The sequence below is a fragment of the Ovis aries genome, chromosome 15 (assembly GCF_016772045.2).
Source record: "Ovis aries strain OAR_USU_Benz2616 breed Rambouillet chromosome 15, ARS-UI_Ramb_v3.0, whole genome shotgun sequence".
Taxonomy (NCBI): Eukaryota; Metazoa; Chordata; class Mammalia; order Artiodactyla; family Bovidae; genus Ovis; species Ovis aries.
In genome coordinates, this window is record NC_056068.1 from 46,801,649 (window position 1) to 46,808,897 (window position 7,249).

General features: G+C 40.5%; 1 pseudogene; it reads right to left on the reverse strand.

The window, feature by feature from the left end:
* Positions 1 to 982: 982 nt before the first annotated feature.
* LOC101120437 (olfactory receptor 56A3-like) lies at positions 983 to 1,907 on the reverse strand (annotated as a pseudogene).
* Between the last annotated feature and the right edge of the window lie 5,342 nt (positions 1,908 to 7,249).

A 7,249-nucleotide genomic window follows, 5' to 3' on the forward strand; every position in this document is an offset into this window, starting at 1 on the left:
TCTGATAGATACGTGTCCAATGCACAGACACTTTGGGTCATACATTCAATAGTCCCTTAAATCTACTAAAACTTTATGATAATTGTTACACACATGAGCATTCGGGGAAAAAACCCTGCCCTTTTCTAATGCACATTGATAGAGAAAAGAAGTGAAGAGAAGAAAAGAGAGACAGAGAGACAGTGAGTTGAATAATGTCTGTACTATCATTGAAAGTTGAGAGAAAAAGACAATTACAGAATATTAGTAACTTCCCAGCATTCAGAGTTGAAGTTTCAACTCCTATTATCTTTGGGCTTCCCTGGTGGCTCAGCTAGTAAAGTATCTGCCTGCAACGCAGGAGAAGCAGTTTCAATCTGTGGGTGGGAAGATTCCCCTAAAGAAGGTAATGGCAGCCTACTCCAAGAGATTCTTGCCTGGCGAATCCCATGGACAGAGGAGCCTGGTGGGCTACAGGCCATAGGGTCACAAAGAGTCAGACACGACTGTGCGACTGAAATGACTACTACTATCTTAGTTTCCAATATACTCCCTTCAGTGGAAAGAAGAATAAGAACACGTTACAAATTACACAACTCAGCCCACCAAATAGATGCAGTTGTATCCCCAAGATAAGAAATATATGATATATTAACAGTTGTCTGTTCAGGAACATAAATCTCTCACTTTAAAACTTGCTTAAGGAATCTTAGTATTTTGGACAAAATAGGATAAGAAGTGTGGGGAAAGGAGACAAGTGGGTCAAGGAGATTCCTTTTTTTTATTTTTAATTTTTTAAAGGAGATTCCTATTGAAGTGTGAGAGAAAGAGGAATTCTAAATGAGATTGAAGCTTTATTAAAGGGAACACAAAAACAGTTTACACAGTTTGAGATTAAAATTCATTGATATGAATGTCAGTCCACTGATTGATTCAATAATTGATTGAATAATCCATGCAAATACCATCCAGTTTTAGGAAAGAAGAGATCCAGTTGTCCTAGTTACCATCCTTTCTTCAGTAACCTCTGGGTTCCTTGCTTGATCTCCTGGGTTCGCACCCCATAGACAATAGGGTTGAGGGCTGGAGGGATGACATGGTGGAGGACATTGAGCAAGATGGGCACGTCAGAGGACATTTTCTTTTCTACCACAGCGTGAAGACAAAAACCAGGAGGATGGTGCTGAAGAAGAGGATCAGGATGAAGTGGGAGCCACAGCTCCCTGTGCCTTGAGTCTCAGCACAGCCCTCAGTATGAAGGGGTAGGAGAGGAAGATGAGGAGGAGGTCAGACCCTAGCAGAGTCCATCCACAAGCAAACTGGTAGAGACGATTGATGGTACTATCACCACAGGAGAGCCTGGAGACAGACATATTGGCACAGATGCAGTTCTCAATGATGTTTCTCCCACAATAATGCAGACGTCCTGAGACAATGGGGATGGGCAGTGTCAAAAAGACACTTCTGGCCAAAATGAAAATGGCTGCCTTGGCTATAAATTGGTCAGTGATGATGGATGGGTACCTCAATGGATGGCGGATGGCCACATAGCAGTCATAGGCCATGACCATGAATGTGCAGGACTCCATGGCAAAGAAACTATTCATGATGAACATCTGAAAGAAGCAGGCAAAGAAGCTGATGGGCCTGAGGTCAAACCAAAAGATGGCCAGGACCTTGGGGATGACAGTGAGACAGACCACTGTGTCCAGCGAAGAGAGCAGGCTGAGCAGGTAGTACATGGGCTCATGCAGAGAGGCCTCCAGCCAGATAGGGATCAGGAGGGTGATGTTGGCACCCAGAGCCAGGAGCAGGAGGAAGCTAAGAGGTAGGGATAGCCAGAGCTGCCAGCTGGGGGACCTGACAAAACAGTTCAGAAGGAAGTCTGAAAACTCAGTGGAGATGCTGCCATTTTGGTGTGTTGTCATATTTTGTCATATAGTTCTGCAGCTTCCTTTAGTTGAGCTATAATTTTAGGATAAAATTAGTTGCTCATTCAAGATATATTGTGACAGAAGAAATTGCTTTACTTAAGGGACTTGTGGATCCTGGCAATTTATCCAAGCCTAGTGAATTTACATGTGCATCTTTTGTGCCCTCCCGGGAGTAGTCACATTACTTCAAACAATACAGATGATATGATATGATTTCTTTGTAAATGTTTGATTTGTTCAAAGCTTATTTTTAAATTTTTATTGGGGTATAGTTGTTTCACAATATTGTGTAAGTTTCTACTGTACAACAGAATTAATCATCCCTATGTAAACATATATGCCCTCCCTTTTGAGCCTTCCTTCGACTCTACCCCTCCATACCACTCTTCCAAATCATTACAGAGCACTGTGCTGAGCTCCCTGTGTGATACTGCAGGTTCCCACTAGCTATCTATTTCACACATGTTAGTGTATCTATGTCAGTCCCAAACTACCAGTTCCTCTCCCCCACACCACTCTTATTTCAAAGTCTGTTCTCTACATCTTATCTCTATTCCTGTACTGGAAATGGTTAATCTGTACCGTTTCCCCATATTTCACGTGTGTGTAAGAATTAATATATGATATTTGTTTTTCACTTTCTAACTTACTTCACTCTTTTTAAAACCATTTTCTTTATACTTTTAAATTATTTTTGGCTGTGCTGGTTCTTGTTGCTGCATGAGCTTTTCTCTGGTTGCAGCAAGCAGGGACTACTCTACTTGCGGGGCATGGGTTTCTCATTGTGGTGGCTTCTCTTATCATGCAGCACGGGCTTTAGGGTCAGCTTCGGTAGTCGTGGCATGTGGTCTCAGTAGCTGTGGTCCCCGGGCTCTAGAGCACAAGTGGAGTAGTTGTGGCACACAGGCTCAGTTGTTCCATGGTATGTAGGATCTTCCTGAATCAAGGATCAAGCCCTTGTCTCCTGCATTGGCAGGTAGGCTCTTTACCATAAGCCACCAGGGAAACCCTTTTGCTATTTTTAATGGAATTGCTAAATTTTTACAGAAACTATAGAGAAGGGGGAAATTACCTAGAAAACTACTTAATAACAAGTATCTAAATTCGTATTCATATTCCTTCATTATTTCAAAATGATTACATATACTATGGATTTCCCTAGTAGCTCACACAGTAAAGAATCTGCTGCAATGAGGGAGACCCAGGTTTGATCCCTTGGTCTGGAAGATCCCCTGGTGAAGGGAATGTCTACCCACTCCAGGATTCTTGCTTGGAGAATTCCATGGACAAGGAGCCTTGTGGGCTACAGTCCAGGGATCTCCAAGAATCAGACACAACCTAGAAACTAACATTCACTTTTTCACTTTTCATATAGACTGTGATATCTACAATTTAGCTGGAACAACACATGGAAATAAGTAGCAGAGTACAAACTAGGGACTCAGATAAATGATTGTAGACCTTCAACCACCATAATCTGATGTATTTATTTAAAAAAATTATACACTGAAAATGTTAGTGAATTTACATTTTTCTAAAAAGTATTTTAATTTGGTACCTACAGATTGTTCCTAAAAATTGCCTTTTGTTCATTCTATTTCTTAGGTCTTCATATTAGTTGGATTCCTAATTCCTGGAAGAAACAGCTTTAAAAGGAGAATGAGCAATTCCACCCAGTTCTGCTAGACTGATACTTAGTAGTAAACAGGATGAAACTTGATTCTTCTGATTGCATTAGTGTGAAGGTGGTGAGATTCACCTTTAGATTCTTTCCATCTCTGATTTCCCCTTTTTGATGCAATAATCCAGATATACATTCCCTCTTTCCTCCAGGCTAGTTCAAAGTTGCCATTGTTGTCTCATCATTTAAAGTTTCTCTTTGGCATGGAAATACTAGGGTAACTAGTGTGATACTAAGGTCACAGAATTGAATTAGAAACCATCCCTAAGCAGGGAAAACTGAAGCAGGGAAAACTAAAGCCATTCTGGGGACAACAGAAAATAAGTGCTATAAGCAATGACAGGGTCTTATGCAAACTATCAGGAGAGAGTAGGAAAGGGCTGACTAATGGGCATGGGAACTAGGTTGGGGAAAGAGAATTGTGAATAAAGTGATGTACCCTCATTTACATTATAGATAAATGATTTTAAGATTCTCCTCTCCATGAATTGTGAAAGTGAAAGTCGCTCTGTCACGTCCAACTCTTTGCGAACCCATGGAATGCATGTATAGTCCACGGAATTCTCCAGGCCAGAATACTGGAGTGGGTGGCCTTTTCCTTCTTCAAGGTATCTTTCCAGCCCAGGGATTGAACCCGGGTCTTCCACATTGCAGGTGGATTCTTTACCAGCTGAGCCACAAGGGAAGCCCAAGAATACTGGAATGGATAGCCTATCCCTTCTCCAGCAGATTTTCCTAACCCAGGAATTGGACCAGAGAGTCAAAAGAAGTCTGTAACTTGGAACAATGTGTACGAGTCAGGATTTTCTGGAGACCTTCAGAGCATTGCATTTAAATCTGTCTACACAGTCTCATATAGAGTGTTATCATGTGGGTTTAGAAAGTTTTTATCAGGAGTTTATGAAATTCCCTCTTTTTTCTCACTAGGCTCACTAACATAATATAACATTACATGTTGTTTAGCTCTTACCACTTTTTGGGAAATGTGCTCAAATATTTAGGGATTCATCTCATTTAATTTTTCACCCTCCTGTGAGATATGTTTTATTATCATCACATTACAAAGGAGGGGACTGATTTTCAAAATCATAACCATCTTCACAGTATTAGGCTAGTCCTATTCCTGTCTAATCCTAATCTAATGCTTTAGATTCAAATACTTTCTAGATTCCGTCTGGCCTTAATAAGGAATTCTATGATAATGTACAGACCTCATCAACATTTTGGAAATATAAGCAAATTTCACTCATGATACAATTAATAATTCTGAAAACAGAACTGATACAGGGGAAGGACATTTGGAGTGGGGGCAGGGTGGCAAGGGAAAGGGTGCTTTAATCAATCTGTGAAGCTAGAAGTGAAAAGTGTTTTCATACTATTAGAAACCTACCTTTGTTTCTGTAGTGGTTCAAATAGTGTTTTTGTTTCCAGTTATGAATTCTAGTCTCCAAATGCAGTTCCAATCCTCCTCAGCTGGCTCTTCCCAGAGTCCCTGTTAGTGAGCAGGGCTGGTTTCCAGAGGAGGGAGGAGGGGTGTCCCTTCCCAGGACTCCTCTCTTCGCTCTTCCTGGTTCTCTGCTTCCCCTTAAAAATGGTCCTGTCCAGTTGGAGTTTGCCAGGCATGACCTTCCCACCAGATACATAGAAAAAATTAAAAGATCTTCCAATTAGTTTTCTCTCGCTATTAACAGAATACATTAGGAGTGACACTAACAATTTGGGGATGAAGTGTATACATATCATGTCATATAATAGTAACCATACTCTGAAGAAAGTGGGTCAAGTTGACTATCTTAGTAATTTACCTTTTCAAATGGACAAAGGTTTCAGCAGTATTATGTGTCTTTTCTGCAGCCTAATTGCTAGGGTTTAGATATAGATGAAACAAGTCAGATCCAAAGCTGTCGAATATATGCACAGCTGGGTCCTGTGTCACTACAGTGAGGTAGAAATGCGTATCTTATTGGCTATATTATTTTCATATTTTCAGTCTCTCTCCCTAATCGTAAGGGCACTTTCGCAGCTGTCTGGCATCTTCTTTTTCCTTTCCGTTGCAACTCTGACTCCTGCTTCCTACTGCTCATGGACTCCCATTTCGTTCTTAATTAGTATCATACTGTGACTCTTGTTATTGGTTTCCTGAGTTTGCCCTCTAAGTGGCAAATGCCTAAGGATTTAATAAAGATTCTAAAACAATTTCTATAGCCATATTCTCTTTTTTGAAAAAAAAATGTCATAACCACACACTCTTCACTTCTACTCAGTTCATCTTGTCTGGTACTTCAAGGCTTTGCCTGATGGAGTTGCTCACAGGATCAGAGAGATACTGGAAGTATAGGATGTCCTTAAGAGGAACGTCCTTATAAATATAACTTCCAGTGTTGTTGTTTAATAGCTCAGTCGTGTCCGACTCTTTGTGACACCATGGACTGTAACATGCTAGGCTTCCGTGTCCTTCACTATCTCTCAGAGTTTGCTCAAACTCATGTTCATTGAGTCAATCATGCCATCAAACCATGTCATCCTTTGCTGCCCCCTCCTCCTCCTGCCCTCAATCCTTCCCAGGATCAGAGTCTTTTCCAATGAATTGGCTCTTTGCATCAGGTGGCAGAGTATTGGAGCTTCAATTTCAGCATCAGTTTTCTCAATGAATACTCAGGGTTGATTTCCTTTAGTATTGACTGTTTTGATCACCTTATTGTTTAAGGGACTCTCAAGAGTCTTCTCTAGCAACACAGTTCAAAAGCATCAATTCTTTGGCACTTAGCCTTCTTTATGGTCCAACTCTCATATCTGTACATGTTGAGTTGTAAGGACCTTCTACATGTTCTGGGCACTACATTCAATCAACTCTGCCTCTCTCTGCCTCTTTCTCTTAGAATACACTCATTCACTTATAAGTTTGAGGCAAAAAGAAAAATCTAACAAGCATATGATTGTCACAATGACTGAGCTCCTGTTAACTCTGCTTGTACCACACAATATAGAACTCCAGGCTGTTCAGTTCCAAATGTCCCCTCTAAATACCATCTCCATTCTTCAGATTTTTTCATCTGATCCTTTCTCCTTTCTTCCTCTGAAACAGTTTTATATTTAAGTTTTACAAGTCACAGCCCCAAATCTCACTATCTTCAGGAAGTATTTTTTAGGTAGAGATTTCAAAGTGCTCCCTTAAAGAATTAAGAAATCCATGCATGGAAACAGAAAAATTGTTGAAATAGCCTTAAGGGGGTACAGCTAACTGGAACAACTGGTGATTCAGACATGAGTGTCCATGGGGAACCTGAGGAAAGATGCATGGTTTATTTTTTTTCCTCAAGAGATTTGGAATGATTATTTCTAGAAGTAGGATGAAATTTCTAAGAAAGAAGCAAGATTAATTTGTCTCTTTTTCCCACTCTCTGACCTTTATTTTCTCTGGAATATTTGTTCCTATGCATTCTTCAATGCATATGTCATTCAAGAAACATTGAAAAACCCACTAAGCCTTAAATATAAAGAAGCATTAATTTCTACTCTTGTTCTCTTTCAGACTTTGCCGTTAGAAATTGCCAGTAAGAGCACTAGGGCTGAGAACCTGGAGCTAATGGTTACTGGTCCCAGCCAGGGGTAGGAAGAAGCAGGGAAAGTAGAATGTCCAAGTCTAAAGTGGATA